General features: G+C 45.4%; 2 long non-coding RNA genes across 4 annotated transcripts; both read left to right on the top strand.

Moving 5' to 3' along the window:
* Positions 1–1,169: 1,169 nt before the first annotated feature.
* On the top strand, positions 1,170–17,910 carry LOC121856710. Its single transcript, XR_006087026.1, has 2 exons — positions 1,170–1,241; positions 16,589–17,910. It is a non-coding gene; the product is annotated as an uncharacterized LOC121856710 (long non-coding RNA).
* LOC121856712 lies at positions 13,711–14,560 on the top strand. Of its 3 annotated transcripts, XR_006087027.1 has the most exons (4): positions 13,711–13,758; positions 13,809–13,950; positions 14,175–14,223; positions 14,541–14,560. It is a non-coding gene; the product is annotated as an uncharacterized LOC121856712 (long non-coding RNA). The 3 variants fall into 3 exon arrangements; XR_006087029.1 differs by lacking the exon at positions 14,541–14,560 and having other exon boundaries at positions 14,222–14,235; XR_006087028.1 differs by lacking the exons at positions 14,175–14,223; positions 14,541–14,560 and adding an exon at positions 13,996–14,010.
* Positions 17,911–19,460: the final 1,550 nt, after the last annotated feature.

Genomic DNA, 19,460 nt, shown 5'->3' with positions numbered 1-19,460 from the left:
TCTACCATTAGACAACACATTATGCTTCAATATCTTCCCAGGTGGTAGTACCTCCCGTTTGGTAATTGCCTACTACCTCCTCGTTTGTTATTAAGTTAAGTTCAGTATAATTTGTATGTTTATTTGACACACACACACACACACACACATAATAATGGTTGTCCCTCGTGTAACGAGGATGGCCGGCAGGGCCACCCAGGCGTGAATTTGTTTAAGGTGTAGAAACTGTCTTTAACAGAACAACCACACGCTGAGTTAACGAGTTGAATGACCAAGTATCAAGGAATAGTCCGAGAATGAATGAAAGAACGAACAAACGAACACACACACAGGCTGTCTCAAAATAAAGTGTACACTGCCTCACAGATTGTTGTGGCAATCATGTGAAAACCTTCTTTATCAACTTAGTCCTCAACTTGGCGCTGTGTCTGCTCCTGCAATATTCTTGGATACTTCGCTCATCAGCAAGTGAGGACAATGTTGTTGTACTGCAAGCATTCACATGATGGCCATGAAAGTCAGTAAAGCAGAGTGCATATATTACCAAGTTGCCCTTTATATGATGTGTATATGCTCTTTCATCCCATGTAGTAAGAATAGAGAAATATCTTGATAGAGATATATGGTATAGAAAGTTCCTTTGTCACCACTTTAAACAGAGGTGCCTGGTCTTAGTATGTGTAAATAGAACACTTGTGAAGAATTAAAGCCATTTTTTTTCTAATTCTCTTCAGTATGACGTAAGCGCAGCTCAGAGACTGTCCCGGCAACTTCCGCCGGTCAGTAGCATTGTGGGTAACGTGGACGGGGACGGACTGGAGGCATCTGTGGGTCACCGGTACTTCAAGAAAGTCCAACAGGCGCGAGAAGGTTCTCGTCGGCATCGCCCAAGTCTGCCACGTGAGTCCACTCCCTCTGTCACTTTTTATGTTTATCCTTTTCATATTGTTGTCTGTCAGTCCTTATTGACTATAGTTTTCTTACACAACTTAAAGAATAAACATACAGTCTGTGGATATTGTTTGATGTGTTAACAGGACACCTGGAACAGATATTAAAAAGACAAGAAGAAAGAAAGAAGCGAAAGCCTCGTCTTCCCAAGAACTACAACCCCAACGTCCAGGCAGAGCCCGGTCAGCGCTGGACCAACAGCGTAAAGGTTACCGTGAAAGAAGGACTGGAGGGTGAAGGGCGTTATGGAAGGGTACACAAGGTGTATCAAGTGAAGCAGCTGACAAGTTGTAAGTGTCACTCACTTACCTCCCTACATCCTTTACCTCCCCTCAACATGGTTCTCTCCTTCTATACACCCACTTCCTCCTCATCCTTACCTCCCCTCAACATGGTTCTCTCCTTCTATCACCACTTCCTCCTCATCCTTACCTCCCTCAACATGGTTCTCTCCTTCTATACACCCACTTCCTCCCCATCCTTCACCTCCCCTCAACATGGTTCTCTCCTTCTAACCCCACTTCCTCCTCATCCTTACCTCCCTCAACATGTTCTCTCCTTCTATACACCCTTCCTCCTCATCCTTACTCCCTCAACATGGTTTCTCTCCTTCTATACACCCACTTCCTCCTCATCCTTACCTCCCTCAACATGGTTCTCTCCTTATACACCACTTCCTCCCTATCCTTACCTCCCTCAACATGGTTCTCTCCTTCTATACACCCACTTCCTCCCTATCTTACCTCCCCTCAACATGGTTTCTCCTTCACCCTTCCTCCCTATCCTTACCTCCCCTCAACATGGTTCTCTCCTTCTATACACCACTTCCTCCCTATCCTTACCTCCCTCAACATGGTTCTCTCCTTCTATACACCCTTCCTCCTCATCCTTACCTCCCTCAACATGGTTTCTCTCCTTCTATACACCCACTTCCTCCTCATCCTTACCTCCCTCAACAGTTTCTCTCCTTCTATACACCCACTTCCTCCTCATCCTTACCTCCCCTCAACATGGTTCTCCTTCTATACACCCCTTCCTCCCTCTTCCTTACCTCCCTCAACATGGTTCTCCTTCCACCCACTTCCTCCCCTTCCTTACCTCCCTCAACATGGTTCTCTCCTTCATACACCCACTTCCTCCTCATCCTTACCTCCCTCAACATGGTTCTCTCCTTCTACTACCCCACTTCCTCCCTATCCTTACCTCCCTCAACATGGTTTTTCTCTCCTTCATACACCCACTTCTCCTCATCTTACCTCCCCTCAACATGGTTCTCTCCTTCTATACACCCCACTTCCTCCCTATCCTTACCTCCCCTCCAACATGGTTCTCTCCTTCTATACACCACTTCCTCCCTACTCCTTACCTCCCTCTAACATGGTTCTCTCCTTCTATACACCACTTCCTCCTATCTTACCTCCCCTCAACATGGTTCTCTCCTTCACTACACCCACTTCTCCATCTCCCTCCCTCAACATAGTTTCTCTCCTTCATACCCACTTCCTCCTCCCATCCTTACCTCCCCTCCTTGCCCAGTTTCTCCCTTCTATACACCACTTCCTCCTCATCCTTGCCTCCCTCAACATGGTTCTCTCCTTCTATACACCCACTTCCTCCTCATCCTTACCTCCCCTCAACATAGTTTTCTCCTTCTATACACCCACTTCCTCCTCATCCTTACCTCCCCTCAACATAGTTCTCTCCTTCTACCACCCCTTCCTCCCTATCCTTACCTCCCTCAACATGGTTCTCTCCTTCTATACACCCACTTCCTCCTCATCCTTACCTCCCTCAACATGGTTCTCTCCTTCTGTACACCCACTTCCTCCCCATCCTTACCTCCCTCAACATGGTTCTCTCCTTCTATACACCCACTGTCTCCATTAACTGCCCATGCTAGATTATATTAACCTGTTCCTGTCTCCCTTCTGTATTCATTTTATTCACATCACAGTTGCTTACACTCATGGTACACACATCAATTATTTTCTTGTATGCAAATTTGATATTCAGTTTTCCAGATGGAGACAGAAGGGCTAGTTTATTGTGCATTCCCTCATATCCAGGACATATTTTTCTAAACTCATACACTAACATCTGTACAGTACAGGATATACTACTGCATACCCTTTGCTGCTACACTGGACGATGGCAAGAGTCAAGGGCACCACAAATGCTCTCATGCGTTGTCTCTAACTGCCTAACTATTTATAGAGTGAATTAGGCAGTGTTACTTTCTGTGAAGCAAGAATCATTTGAAGACTTATTTTAATGCATACAACCATTATTAACGTGGGGCTGCAGTATAAGATCATACAACTGGGCTACCCGAAAACCTGACGCGCCTGCTGTGCAACTTCATTATGGACCACAGAGCCAAAATCAAGATGCAAGAACATTGTGGGGAGTAATTCTCACTCGAGCGGCGTGCCTCAGGGCTCTTGTCTCTCACCAACCCTTTACACGGCTCACCTGCCACCCCCAATCGTCGCCAGCGAGTACGTCATGTATGCCTACGATGTAACACAGATCGTCACCTGCCCAGGAAGGTCCACGGCAAGGATGGTGCGACTCACTGCTCGGGCATTAGAGGATATCTCGGAGTATGAAAATAAATGGAAAATAAAAACAAACAAAAAACGAAATTCGAGGTCATACCCATAACCAAATTCAAGCCGGCCCCATTGATGATCGTCGACTAAGAAATTAAGTGCTCTAAACAAGGCAGGTTGCTCGGCCTCATCATCTCTTGGACGGGCATCATTCCCCACGTGAAGGACAGACTAAATAAAGCCAAAGTCGCCGCAGGCAAATTAAAGCGTTTTAAACTGATGCCTGAGAAGATACAAGTTCACCTGTACATGGCGCTGGTGAGGCCTGTGTTGGAGTACCCATCTATACCACTCGTCACACTCGGGAAGACTAGACTACAACAACTACAGAGCTTCCAAAACAAGTGTTTGAGATCAGCCAGTGGCCAAGCGCCACCCTACCAGGAGACAGTGGAAACCATCCACATAAGAAATAAAACAGAGGCCCTCAACTTCAGGTTCCATCGCCTAGGGAAGAAGGTTTGGGACAAGCTTCTGGACGACCCTCACAGTCCAGACCACCTACGCGGGGAAGACATCAATGGAGGGAGACCCCACGCCTGGTGGCCCCGGAGTCTGCCCGCACTTCAACAACCCAACCCTCGACCCATCTATGTCCGCCAGAGTGATCCACCTTAGATTAAAACTTAGATGATATAAGATCACATTTAACAAGTCACAATCTATTAATAAGATTTTAATAAAAAAAAATTTGCCGCCCTGTTGTGGGTCGATGACCTGTGCCTGGGTGGGCTATTCCTCCTAAAAAAAAAAAGAATGTATGTAATTGTAAAATCAAACTAGTCTCTGTCAACCAAAGTAACCATTGTGCAACCTCAAATTAATCCTAGGTTAGCTTAGTTAGCCAACAAACTCTGTAATATGTAAAACAAGGGGTGTCGTCCCCCTCTGTTTAACTCATTAAACTTCCTTTCCAACCTTTCCCCCCACAACTATATGTTGTGACTTCTCTATCCCTCATGTCTGGCTGTGCCTTGAGCCCCAGCATGCCTTCCATCCTTTCCCCTCCTTAACCTATAAAAAAAAACATTTCTACTCCCCAAGCATATGTCTAGTATTGTGATCAATTACTGGAGCAGTAATAATTAGTGCTATTTACCTCGTACTACTGCATCACACACACCACTACTACTACTACCACCACTTTTTTTTTTATATAGGCCTCCAGCCTCCCCCAATAGCTATACCTTTGCCACCATTTTATTACCTTAATATTAAATATCCTAATACATAAGTAGCTACCCTAGCTGTGTTGAGTTAGTTGAGCCGCAGATCTATGCGGCATTCAGTGACTGTTGCCTCATAGTCAATATCTGCAACTGTTGTTGGCTTTGGGGCCGATGCTCTCGTTCCCCTGAGGCAGAGCAAAGCCGACCTAAGGAGAGAGAAGGACAGTCGACATCTCATCCAGGCTGTAACATAACTTCTGGGCTGCTGCTTCTGTTCAGATATCACCTACGCGAGTCTGGCGTAGAAGCATCTTCCACTTGGTCCCATCCCACCAGAGGTTGTGAACACTAGAGGAGTGAAGTTGCCTTGATCAATGTTCTGAATTCTCTCCCCGTATGCCCTTATCTTGTCGTTCTTGTTCCTCCTGTGTGCAGCATCCAGAGCTAAATTCAGGTGACATGTGGCCATGGGATAAAAAATCCTGATGACGAAGAAGGCTCGCTGTCCCCGCGTCCAGAATCCTCGAGCACTGACGTCAACACGGGCTTCGTTGGATGTGTTCGAAGTTCTATGTTGGAAGATCTCACCGTCCAACGGAAGGAGAGTCGGTTCTACCCTGACATCACGGCAGATTTCCTTCAACATATTTGCTGTGAGATTCCTTACTTCATCATGCCTCATGCATATGAAGCCCCCTTTTTTGCACACCATGGCGTGATCGACGTCATAGGAAGAGCCACACATACATTGGGAGGGCAAACCTTCTTCTGGCCTACCATACCTTAGAGCATTGACATCTGTAAATTCTTGTTTATTGAGACCGAAACCATTTGCCCTTATCGGTAACGTAGTTAACCAGTTCGAGGCGCCCACCTCCTGCACTATAGCTACTTTTTTTTCAAATTCTCTGGTACAGGCATCCCCCGCGTTTCGGAAGGGTTCCGTTCCCGGAAAATTGACCTTTATCGCGAAATTCCGTAACGCGAAACCTATTTTCCCATTGACTTCCATTATAAAACTGGAGATGCGTTCCTAAGGAATTTTTTCGGCCCCAAAAAAGTAATTCAACCACTTTTATTAATGAAAATAAACATTTATAAACACATACAATACAGTACATTCAATAATTTATGATATACCTTCTTAAAACACCAATTTAGGGGTTAATATTGCATAATATTGCATTATACAGCTATGTGTATGTTTGTTTATTTGAGTGCCCCATCATAGGAGTCTGTTTTCTCTCACTTCAGCACTCCTGAGTCGTCCGTTTTCTCATAATCTTAAGAGTGCACCAGGGACTATTATTTTTTAGTAGTGACACAGAATTTGATATTGCAACTGGGGTTGCAATTGTTGAGGCAACTTAGGTATGTCTGATTACAGTTGGAATATTCAAGATCCATTGTGAGTGATGTTTAAAGCTTCAACTGTCTTTATGGTTAGTGAAACTTGTCAAGTCTGTCAGTCTGAATGGCATGTGTGAGGCCTTGTGTTTGTTAAAATTTACCCTAATTTCCGTAAGGGCGGATTTACGGGCCGTAACGCGAAATTATTGGTCATAATTTACAAATTCCGTAAGAGCGAAATTCTGTAACCCGGGCTTCCGTAATGCGGGGGATGCCTGTACTTGCAGCAACAGTTGCTGCAACTTATCACTTTGGCTGTGCTGTCGTTCTGTCGTAATGGACATTCAAATCTTGTTTACTTCACTGGTATCCACCTTCCCTGTTGCGTTCTGAGCTATTATGTGGTCAATCCCATTCCTCCCAGGCTCGGTGGTAGTGCAAGGAGTGATCTTTCTGCTGGAATTGAGTGAGGGTGTTTCAATGGCATGGGAATGAAATTGACGCTGATAGCTTCTTCCAGAGGGTGGAGGAGGGGTCCGATATCAGGGATAGTGCGAATCAAGTAGTTCCAGCGATGCTTGACTCCATGGGTGAATGCCGCAAAAGCCGCATGTGGCTCTGTGTTAGCAATCTCAGACAGAGCTTGGATTTCCCTAACCCACTCATTCAGCTTTCCCGTTACGTACTCGTTCTTGAAGTCCGTCGTGCCAATTACTGCACCTAGGTGTCTTTGGCCATCCTTTGTTATTTTGACCTCACTTCCACCGAACACCTCCTTTGCCCATTCCTAATGTTCTGGCTTCACAATGAGGAAAGACTTGCTGGCGTTTAGGTGGTACCCTATTTGTGGACCACATGATGTTACCAGGTCCCACCATTTTTTGATGTCCTCCACTTTTCTTGCTCCTGTAAGGTCACCAGCGTACGCCACTTGCTTGACCTCAGTTGTTTCAAATTTTATTGTGTGTTGGAGTATGGATAGGCCTATTGTGTACATTGCCATTGCAACAGGGTACCCCTGCGTTGTTCCCTCGGTTGACTGTATGATGGTATCACCTCTTGGAGCCTTGTTGTTTACTATATAAAGGTCTGATGGATTCCTTTTGGAGTTTTCAACATACATTGCAAAGCTTGGACACTTGATCTTGATATTGTGCAGTGTTTCCTTGCGGTTAAGTATGTTGAATGCATTTGAAGCGTCCACCAGGAGAACGGCCTCACAATCACGCTGCTCAAATATCGTTCTCATGCCATGAATGGCACCTTCCCCTCCAGCCTGGTGACCAGCACAAATTTGCAGGTTCCCTGCTGCTGCCCTGACATCATCCTTTACCACCTCCATTATGCATTTTCCGATGATCCGCCTCAGCACTTCCCCCACCCCTATACCTGTAGGTCTACATCCTGAATTCTTATCCAGGGGAATGAGGTGGTAGGCCGTCAGAGCATGGAGGTGTTGGCAGCACGAGGTTGCCAGCTTTCTTGCAAGTTCGGCAATAGCAGTGCAGAGATCACTTGCTACAGCACCAAACTTGTTAGTGCTGAGGATGACTCTCCACCCGTTTGCATCCAGACCTGAAGGGCTGGCACCTCCTCGAGTCTTCAGTGCCTTTTTCCACACCATCCCTCCTGTTATTTTCTCGAACATGACAGCGTTTGGTGGGATATAGTCACCCTGGAACCTTATGCCTTCGTCTTCACTTGCAGGGGGATGTTTTTCTTTCAGTTGTTTTAGTGTATCTCTGTTTATTGGCATCACCCCACTGGAAGATTCCTTTCTTACCGCCAAAGACACTTTTTTCCCACACGCATTTTGTTTCCAAACTTTCTTGCAACGTCATTGGTGTTTTGCTTTCCGTCTCCTGTAGATTTTAGTCTCTCCTGCAGTGTTCTTGCTTCACATAGGAGATCATCAAGGGCTCCATTCTGCCACATTGTCAATCTTCTTTTCATTGCTGCCGAATTTTCTTTGTGCTTAGTCTTTGTGTGTGTCCTCTGACAGAATAGATGTGGTATTATTGCCAGTATTTGAAGAGCCAAAGGGGCAAGGAAGCAGTCCTGAGTGTACTCAGTTATGAGGCGAGTCATCTCCCGAATCATTTCTTTGGTGGCCGCACACTTGGGTGGTTCAAACAGGTTAGCTGGCGACCACCTGAAAATTTTTTAGTACATTTCTTTAACCCATATGTCCGCATTTTCCATCGACATGCCATTCCACTGTGGTGGCTGTCTCTCATTCACCTTGTGGACATCTGCTACTATTGGAGCTGAGTTTATTAGTACAGTGCTCCCTCCGTTAACGAGTTACCTTCCATAAGATTCTTAACTTCGTTTAACGAGCAATCCCTCGATTAACGAGTTTCTTACGAGCCGACCTGAACATGTTTTCGCTTGCACTTGGCGGTCAACCAGTTGTAGTATTAGTCCGCCAATACAGTAATCGGTTCTAGGGCTTAAATTCCTTAATGTTTTAGTAAATATCAACAAGTTTATACTATTCAATAATTTTAAAAGTTTAATATTAAATTTTTTAGTCATTTTAACAATTATTGAACATAATTGAAGGTAAAGAAACTAGTTTCTGGCGTGCCCTCCAGCCTGTTAACACACCAGACAGGCGTTAGTCTCTCTCTCTCTTTTCAGTGGAGGTAACATCTTGCTTGAGACTCTCTTCAACTAAATGCGTTTTTTCTGTGTTTCCAAGCAAATTATTGGTCATTTTGAAATTTATTTTACATATTGACAATATACTGTATAGCGCAGTGCAGTGTTATTTTAAAGAAAATATTCTTTATTTACAGCTAGTTTAAACTTTAAAAATCACGCGTTGAGATTGTTTGAATCCAGCATGAGGCCTAAGAGATCAAGAAAAGCGTTTTCAATCCAAACTAAGCAGGAAATTATTAAAAAACATGAAGAAGGCATTAGAACAAATGCGCTATGCAAAGAATATGGCATGTCGACATCAACTGTGTCGACAATTCTTGCACAGAAAGACAAATTTAAAGAAGTGAAAGTGAGAGACAAATCTACCAGTGTTTAAAGGTAGATCCCTAATTGCAGAAACAGAGAGGTTACTTCTCATCTGGATTAGGGAAAAACAGATGAAAGGTGATTCAGTTTCTAAGAAAAGAAGTGACATTTTTAGTGTTGTTAGGCATGGTGAGGCTGCCAGTGCTGATAAGGAAGGAGCAGCAAAATTTATAGTGGACTTTAAAGAACTGGTGGATGAAGAAAATTATCTTCCACAGCAAGTGTTCAATGTGGACGAAATTGGGCTGTTTTGGAAAAAGATGCCCAAAAGAACATTCATCACCAGAGATGAAGCCTCCTTACCTGGGCATAAACCCATGAAAGACCGTCTCACTCTATTGCTTGGTGCCAATGCTTCAGGGGATTTCCGACTGAAGCCTATGCTTGTCTACCACTCTGAAAACCCCAGGGTGTTCAAGCAACAAAAAGTGGGAAGAACAAAGCTTGGATATTGTAAGTCCAACCGTAAGGCATGGGTGACAAGACAGCTCTTTAATGAATGGGCTGTTGAGGTGTTTTGCCCTTCTGTCAGTAGCTACCTAACCACCAATAAACTCCCTTTAAAGGCTCTTCTCCTCATGGATAATGCTCCTGGTCATGAGCCTGACCTTGCCAGAACTTTGGAGTATTAATTTGACTTTGTGAAAGTGTTGTTTTTGCCTCCAAACACTACATCAATCATACAGCCAATGGACCAGAATGTGATCAGCAACTTCAAGAAGTTGTACATGAAGAAAATGTTTAGGAGGTGTCATCAGGCAACTTCCACTGATCCTGAACTAACACTGAAACAGTTCTGGAAGACACAATTCAACATCCTGGAGGCTGTAAAATTGATTTTGGCATCATGGCAAGAAGTCTCCACTAGATCCCTCAATTCTTCATGGAAAGCACTGTGGCCATCAGTAGTCCATGATTTTGAGGGATTTGAGGAAGAAACAGAGTTGGACCAGGAGATTGTGTCCATTGGTCAGTCATTGGGTCTTGAAGTGGAGGAGGAGGATGTGGAAGAGCTTGTGATGTCTCATGAGGAGGAACTTACTCCTGATGACTTGAAGCAACTGGATGAGATGTTACAGGTAGAGGCTGACAGTGGTGAGGAGGAAATTGAAAGTGATGACCATATGTCAACTTCAGAGTTGAAAGATGTTATTTACTACTGGGAGAAGTTCAGGGAACTGGCTTCAAAGCACCCAGATGTGGAAAAGTCTGAACTAACTTTGTGTCATGTTGAGGACACAATGGTCTCCTTCTTTAAACATAAGTTAATGATGAGGAGGAGAGATGCTCCACAGACTACAATTGACACTTTCTTCAGTAAAAGGCAGAGGGAACAAGATGCTAGCCCTCAGCCTTCCACTTCAAGAAGGAGAGAGGATGTTCATGGTGGAGAATCTCAGTCCAGAGGTTCCTGACATTTTCATGGAAGGTGACTCACCTTCCAAGAAGCAGTAAAATGCTTCTCCTCCACCTCCACTTCCTTCTCTTCTCCTTTCTCCTCCTCCACCTCCCACTTCAAATTCACATCATCATCATCATCCGGGAGCCTTCTACATACACACCTCAAAGTAAGTGTAATTTTCTACCTTTTTTTGTTGAATTTAGGCAATTTTCGGTGAGCTGGAACCAATTACCCAAACACCCATTGAAACAGTGGTTTTGGTTAACGAAATTTTCGGTTAACGAGCAACCTGCTGGAACGGATTGTGCTCGTGAACCGAGGGACCACTGTATTACATTTTCAGGTTGAGTAGACTCACTGCTATCATTTAGGATATCATCGGGCGGTTGGGTCCCGGCGAAAACCACTGTGGCCTCCTGCGTCGGCTCCCTGCCATGTGGGTTTCGACAATTGTTTTCCTTTCTGCAAGCCACACATGGTCAGTTGTTTCTCGCATATTCACAGCTAGTGCAATTTTGATACTGGCTAGCACAGATGCAACAATGTCTGTTACCCGTCATAGTGTTCCGTACCTTGGGCGACAGTTACGTCCGCCTCCGACATTTGCTTTGGTCCCATACAGAAGAGGAAACTAGTTCTTATAAGTAAAGGGCAGAAAGGTGACAGGTGTCACCATTGTGACACTTATCATCTGACAAGTCGATAAGTGTCACAATGGTCTGAGCCACGCAGGGCGATCTCTTTCCCTGACACTGATGTAGTCAATGAGATGCCAGTGTTTGGATCATGGGTGTTGCCACGAACCCTTGAACTTGTCGGCGTACCTAAACAAGATATTGGTGATAGTGAGGTTGTGAACAGCACACTTGCTGAGGAGGAGTTGGCCGTTGGGATTACACTTACCTAGTCCATTTCTCCCTATGATTCCCTGCCAAATATTAGCATCTCTGCCAACTCTAGCATTGAAGTCACCAAGGAGAATAACCTTTTCTTCTCTGGGGATAGAGGTTAGCCCTCTGTCGAGGTCGGCATAAAAGGCCTCCTTGATGTCATCCTCTGCATCCAGTGTTGGTGCGTATGCACTGATGAAGAAGGCATGGTGTGAGTGATTCAGTGGGACTCGAAGCGTCATGAGGCGCTCGCTGATCCCAATAGGCATTTCAGTTAGCCTGTGTAGGATGCGTTGGCGAATGTCAAAGCCAACTCCATAAATGCGGTTTCTCTCCGCAGCAGGCTTACCCTTCCAGAAGAAGGTGTAGCCAGACTCCCGTTCTGTGAGCCGGGACTCACTGATGGCTACTATATCAATGTTATACCAAGCCAGCTCTTGTGCCAAAAGGGCAGTTCTTCTTTCAGGACTCGCATTTATGCCAGTATCCATAAGGGTCCTGACATTCCATGCAGCGAACATATGAGATTGTATGGTTTGTTTTTGTTTGGATCTGTGATTTTGGTTGTGTTTTCGACTGCATAAGGATGACCTTACTGGGTGCGGTTGCCCAGTCAGGTTGGTTCTTTAGGCAGGCTATGTTTAGGGCACCTTTTCTAGCCCCCCTCCCCATGTGGGGTGAGCAGAGTGGCTCCCCCAAAAGGGATGTTCAGTCGCACAGACAGGACCGGATTGCACTGCTGCCTAGATCCCAGAGCATAAACGACCATCTTATATGTGCTGCCCATGTGCAGAGTTGTGACTAGAAACTCCTTGCAGTCATTTTTGCCTGTCCCCGTTGCCATTGCGCTTTTGGGGGTATAGGGGTTTTGATGATGAGAAGTATGATGAACTGGATGATGGCTGCGTGTGAGTTGATTTATGTGGTGAGGCAGGAGCAGGGGCTGCAACCACACATCTTGGCTTTCCCTTTTCCTGAACCAGTGGTGCAAGTGTTGCAACGACTGGGGAGAGGGAAAGTCGCAATGGACTGCCGATAGCCCAGTTTGTTGGGTTTCGCCTTAGTAGCCTGTCCATCAGGCATTGCCTTCGTCCGCCGGTGTAATCGTTGGGTTTCCATGGTGGTCACCTCTTCCGCCTACACCACCGTTGGGGTCTTGTTGGAGCTCTGTAAGCATGTCTGCCTGATGCGGGGCTCCACCGCAGATTTTTTGTTTGGGGTTTACTCCCATAGCCTTATACATGCCAAGGTTAATCTGCAAGGCAGCGGGACGGTGGTTGGTAGGCGCCAGGATGTGTCCACATGCCAGTGGGCCTATGCGCCTTCCCTCTGGGGTTCACTGCTACTCCGAGATCCCCTGCTGGTCTAGCCTGGGCCCACAAGGCACCCAATTACTGTGTGTTGCAACAAGGAGGCACAGCAGGAGTCTTCATGGTGAGGAGGCTGTGTACTGGCAGGGGAAGACTTATGCTAGTTGCTTCCCTGTTAACGACAAGGGCTAGCCAGCGGCGGCAGCTGAAAGCGAGAGAGAGCAAGCAGTGCTTGCACCTTAACACTAACATAATGCTGCCATACTAGATGCATTTCACCACCCTGTGTGACCCCCCTCCCACCACACACACACACGAGACTCTTCCTCGTCCCTGTGTTATCAACCTGTGGTAAGGACATTTATTTATTTCCTTTTTATATAATTTATGGAAAGTTTTTAAGACTAGAATTGCATTTTTATTTGTGTTTTAAATGTTCCCGAATATACCGGGGATATAGCCCGAACCCCAAGGGATAAAAAGAAAATATTGTATTATGAATCATTTAAAGTGCTAATATACCCTGTACTGTACTGCATACTGAAGTCTAGTCTTGTGTCAGTGAGCATAAATCTAAGAACCTTCTCTTATGAGTGATTGTACATCAAGGAATTATCATTAATAGCCTTAAAAGTTAATAAGGGCACCTAAAAGAGTAGAGGTGAAGTGTTAGCTGGCAACTCCATATACTGGTCAGAGTCACTTGCCATCCATACAGTGCTCAAGTCTACATTTAAACGAGTTGACAATAAATGGATTTGTGAGGGTCATGAGGTGCTTCTGTTTCACTACATAGCTGGGAGGAGTGTGAGGGTCATGAGGTGCTTCTGTTTCACTACATAGCTGGGAGGAGTGTGAGGGTCATGAGGTGCTTCTGTTTCACTACATAGCTGGGAGGAGTGTGAGGGTCATGAGGTGCTTTTGTTTCACTACATAGCTGGGAGGAGTGTGAGGGTCATGAGGTGCTTCTGTTTCACTACATAGCTGGGAGGAGTGAGAGGGTCATGAGGTGCTTCTGTTTCACTACATAGCTGGGAGGAGGTGAGGGCTCAAGTGGGGTGCCTGTTTCACCATGGAGTAGGCTGGAGGAGTGTGAGGGTCATGAGGTGCTTCTGTTTCACTCTACATAGCTGGGAGGAGTGTGAGGGTCATGAGGTGCTTCTGTTTCACTACATAGGTGGGAGGAGTGTGAGGGTCATGAGGTGCTTCTGTTTCACTCTACATAGCTGGGAGGTGAGGGTCATGAGGTGCTTCTGTTTCACTACACATGGCTGGGAGGAGTGTGAGGCTCATGGTGCTTCTGTTTCACCACATAGCTGGGAAGTGTGGGGTCATGAGGTGCTTCTGTTTCCCTAGCTGGGAGGAGTGTGGAGGGTCATGAGGTGCTTCTGTTTCACTCTACATAGCTGGGAGGTAGAGGGGTCATGAGGTGTTGTTTCACTCTACATAGCTGGGAGGAGTGAGAGGGTCATGAGGTGCTTCTGTTTCACTACATAGCTGGGAGGAGTGTGAGGGTCATGGTGCTTCTGTTTCACTACATAGCTGGGAGGTGAGAGTGTCATGAGGTGCTTCTGTTTCACTACATAGCTGGGAGGAGTGAGAGGATCATGAGGTCTTCTGTTTCACTACATAGCTGGGGAGGGAGAGTGTCATGAGGTGCTTCTGTTTCACCTACATAGCTGGGAGGAGTGTGGGTCATGAGGTGCTTCTGTTTCACTACATAGCTGGGAGGAGTGAGAAGGGTCATGAGGTGCTTCTGTTTCACTACATAGCTGGGAGTGTGAGGGTCATGAGGTGCTTCTGTTTCACTACATAGCTGGGAGGTGTGAGGGTCATGAGGTGCTTCTGTTTCCTCATAGCTGGGGAGGTGAGGAGGTCATGAGGTGCCTGTTTCACTATAGCTGGGAGGAGTGAGAGGGTCATGAGGTGCTTCTGTTTCACTACATAGCTGGGAGGTGTGAGGGTCATGAGGTGCTTCTGTTTCACTACATAGCTGGGAGGTGTGTGAGGGTCATGAGGTGCTTCTGTTTCACTCTACATAGCTGGGAGGAGTGAGAGGTCATGGTGCTTCTGTTTCCTTACATAGCTGGGAGGTGTGAGGGTCATGAGGTGCTTCTGTTTCACTACAGCTGGGAGGTGAGAGGGTCATGAGGTGCTTCTGTTTCACTCTACATAGCTGGGAGGAGTGTGAGGGTGTGAGGTGCTTCTGTTTCACTACATAGCTGGGAGGTGTGAGGGTCATGAGGTGCTTCTGTTTCACTACACATAGCTGGGAGGAGTAGAGAGGTCATGAGGTGCTTCTGTTTCACTACATAGCTGGGAGGAGTGAGAGTGTCATGGGGTGCTTCTGTTTCACTACATAGCTGGGAGGAGTGAGAGGGTCATGAGGTGCTTCTGTTTCACTGCATAGCTGGGAGGAGTGTGAGGGTCATGAGGTGCTTTGTTTCACTACACTAGCTGGGAGGAGTGAGAGTGTCATGAGGTGCTTCTGTTTCACTACATAGCTGGGAGGAGTGAGAGGGTCATGAGGTGCTTCTGTTTCACTACATAGCTGGGAGGAGTGAGAGGGTCATGAGGTGCTTCTGTTTCACTACATAGCTGGGAGGAGTGAGAGGGTCATGCTTCTGTTTCACTACATAGCTGGGAGGAGTGTGAGGGTCATGAGGTGCTTCTGTTTCACTACATAGCTGGGAGGAGTGTGAGGGTCATGAGGTGCTTCTGTTTCACTACATAGCTGGGAGGAGGAGAGGGTCATGAGGTGCTTCTGTTTCACTACAATAGCTGGGAGGAGTGTGAGGGTCATGAGGTGCTTCTTTTCACTCATAGCTGGGAGGAGTGTGAGGGTCATGAGGTGCTTCTGTTTCACTACATAGCTGGGAGGAGTGGAGGTCATGGGGTGCTTCTGTTTCACTACATAGCTGGGAGGAGTGAGGGTCATGAGGTGCTTCTGTTTCACTCCTTAGCTGGGAGGAGGAGAGGGTCATGAGGTGCTTCTGTTTCACTACATAGCTGGGAGGAGTGTGAGGGTCATGAGGTGCTTCTGTTTCACTACATAGCTGGGAGGAGTGTGAGGGTCATGAGGTGCTTCTGTTTCACTACATAGCTGGGAGGAGTGTGAGGGTCATGGAGGTGCTTTGTTTCACTACATAGCTGGGAGGAGGGAGAGGGTCATGAGGTGCTTCTGTTTCACTACATAGCTGGGAGGAGTGAGGGTCATGAGGTGCTTCTGTTTCACTCACATAGCTGGGAGGAGTGTGAGGGTCATGAGGTGCTCTGTTTCACTACATAGCTGGGAGGAGTGTGAGGGTCATGGGGTGCTTCTGTTTCACTACATAGCTGGGAGGAGTGTGAGGTCATGGGGTGCTTCTGTTTCACTCTACATAGCTGGGAGGAGTGAGAGGGTCATGAGGTGCTTCTGTTTCACTACATAGCTGGGAGGAGTGTGAGGGTCATGAGGTGCTTCTGTTTCACTACATAGCTGGGAGGATGTGAGGGTCATGGGGTGCTTCTGTTTCACTACATAGCTGGGAGGAGTGAGGGTCATGAGGTGCTTCTGTTTCACTCTACATAGCTGGGAGGAGTGTGAGGGTCATGAGGTGCTTCTGTTTCACTACATAGGTGGGAGGAGTGTGAGGGTCATGAGGTGCTTCTGTTTCACTCTACATAGCTGGGAGGAGTGTGAGGGTCATGAGGTGCTTCTGTTTCACTACATAGGTGGGAGGAGTGTGAGGGTCATGAGGTGCTTCTGTTTCACTCTACATAGCTGGGAGGAGTGTGAGGCTAATTAGTGAATTTACCAGTGAGTGAATAACTTAATGTTAAGAGCAAATATGTACCTTAAATTATCACTGATGGGTATTTTTGTTTACAGCGACATCACCAAGACAGCTGGGCAGCATAAGCCAGCTCAGGCAGTAATCAGCCCCCAGCCAGAGTCACAAGGACCAAGACGCAATATGCAGAAGAAGAAAAGTGGAGGCAAGAAGAAGAAAGGTGGTGGCTGGTAGTGGGCGATGTCCCTCCCAAATGTTAGGTCTCCTGTCTGTGTCTGAGGCTCCAATATTCACTACAACATTCAGTGGGTGTAACTCAAGCTGATAATAGTAATTTGTGTATGTGATGTAAGAATACTGTACTGTCGTTTTTCCCGTATCTGACACTAATGAAGAGACGACACCAGATGGGAAGGTTTACCATGGCGTGGGGCCTTGACATGACACGGGACTAGGACTTGACACAGGGTCTTGACGTGACATGGGACTAGGACATGACACAGGACCATGACATGACACCAGGCTCTTGACACAGTGCAAGGCTTTGGTGTGATACAGGATTCAGCTCTGTGCACATAATAGACAATAATACACCTGTAGGTAAGGAACAACTAGTCCAACCTGAACTAAATAAACCTATTCTCGGATATTTGCAGTATTTTACAGCATTTAAGACACTTTTTTGTCTGAAAAAATGGCTCAAAAAATCGTTCTTTGTCCTATATGTGAAGTTGTGGGCACAGAGTATTTGGGGGGGGGGGGTGCATTTCTAGGGGATCGGTGGACATAGCGTCCCTGCGGGTCTCCGTTGCAATGGTAAAGCACGGAGTATTTGGAAATAGCCACTGTGTTAAACTTTCATTTGGGTTTTATTTACTTGTTTAACAATATAGTTTTTTTGTTGTAACTTATTTATTGGTATTACTTCTATTTATTCCTCACATTTACTGGTACTTTATTATTTTAAGAAAACACATTTTTTGTGTTTTTTCCTAAATACTCTTTGCTAAAATGGGGGATGCATCTTATATGGCCGTTCGTCTTATATGCCGTTAAAATTTGTAAGGTTGGTTGGGTTTGTTTGTAGTGTCAGACATTATTGTACTGCATTGTAATAATCCATGATATATTTTTAAAAACCAAATGTGAGATAAGAGGTTTGAGCCTTGTCAGTAATGCCCCATCACATGTGTTCAGCCTTGGGATGTAACTTGTGTGTAGTTCACAGTATTATGGCAGAAAATGGAATGGATTCACATAAAGCTTGTTCACCTTTTAAGCAGATAGATTACATATTGAAGTTTAGTTGACCTGTTGAATCACTTGGTGTGAATGGGGCAGCCCTATGCTTGTAATGTCAGTGTCTGCCTTTGTTCAAATGATCGGTGATGGAAAGTAAATGAAATGCATTGAAAGATAATTTTGTATGTCATTATCCTCACAGTCTTATATAAATATGAATGTTTGTTATGCTGACATATGGGTACACTTGAGGCTCTCTCACATTACCTTACAAGTTTTTGGTTTTGTGACAGTTTCAGGAGAAGATAAGGAGTGTTTGTTTTAGCTGTAAAGTATGGTAGTGGTAGGAGTCATGTCTCAGAGGGGTTTACAAGGAAAGTATACATAAGGAAGAGCATCTTAAAGCTACTTAATGTACAGTAGATCCCCGTAGTGTGTGCATCTGGCCACTACTCTGTAGATGGCACTGATTAAATGGCGGGAAAAGTTGTGTTGGCTGTTTGTTTTGACTCTTGGCCGCTGGCCATGGTGACTGACATGACCAAGGAAAGTATATAGGAGGAAGCACTTCTCCCATACTTTACTTTGAGGCCTCCAATTGGCCCCAAGATGTCCAGACGTCCCAATTTTTCAACAAGCGTTCCACATTCTGACAGCGTCCCGATAATGTCCCACATTTTCAGACTTTGTCCCTGTTAGGTGTTCTGGGTAATAAGTTCTATATACAGGAGAGAACACAAACACCTGTATAGTTTTGTAGGTTCGGTTTACTGGATAAGAGTATGTACACAGAGGGGGGGTAGCACTCCTCAGCTAGGCTCCTGTCAACTGCTATAGACGACGTATGGCAAGTGATACATTAGCAGCTTCCATACGTCGCCAGGCACATTAATTAAGCATGTGGGATATGGTAATAACATTGCCACACGCTGCTAGCTAGGCTGAATAAATATAAATGGAGCACATACATAATATACATACATAATACATAATCCAGCATACATAATATACATACAGTCCCAAAATGTCCCACTTCATTAACAAAAGAATAAATATTGACAAAAGAAATTTGAAACGTTTTTGAGAGAGAGGGAGGTTGGCAGTGGCAATAAAAGTAATGTTTGGCAACTTAGCCCTCCAAATTTATATGATTCCTGTCCTGTTCTGGCTGCATGCATAGATGCCATATATTATGTGATACATCTGGTATTCTTCGTTTAAAGACATTTACCGATATAAAAAGTGCGCTGTAATGTCACAGTAGTATATCATATATTGCATTATAATTCTCGATATAAACTGTACAAACATTGAAAATATTTATCAACAAAAGAAGTAAATTTACAAAAACAGGCAGAAAACTGCAACTGTAAGTTATGCTGCTCACTGAATCCTCCGTGCTGGTCAAGCCGCTTGGAGCATTACACGCGTGACACGCACAGAAAATTAGGAAAGTTATCTTTATGCTGGACAGTTTTTCTTCATTTTGGTTGAGAAAATGCCCAAGCAAAAGTGTACTTTTAATTCCTCCCTGCAGTCAAGATACCCCTTTGTTACAAAAACAAAGACAGAAAGTGATGTAGGGTGTGTGAAATGTGAGAGAATTTAGCTTTACACATGGTGGATACAGTATAATGATATTGCTAAGATCTGATCTCACAGAAACTCAAAGCTGCTGATGTCAGTGCCTCGTCTAGCAAAACACTCACTGCCTTTTAAAAGTGCGTC

This window comes from Homarus americanus, unplaced genomic scaffold, assembly GCF_018991925.1.
Source record: "Homarus americanus isolate GMGI-L3 unplaced genomic scaffold, GMGI_Hamer_2.0 scaffold41606, whole genome shotgun sequence".
Taxonomy (NCBI): Eukaryota; Metazoa; Arthropoda; class Malacostraca; order Decapoda; family Nephropidae; genus Homarus; species Homarus americanus.
This window is presented reverse-complemented; position numbering and strand designations above follow the sequence as displayed.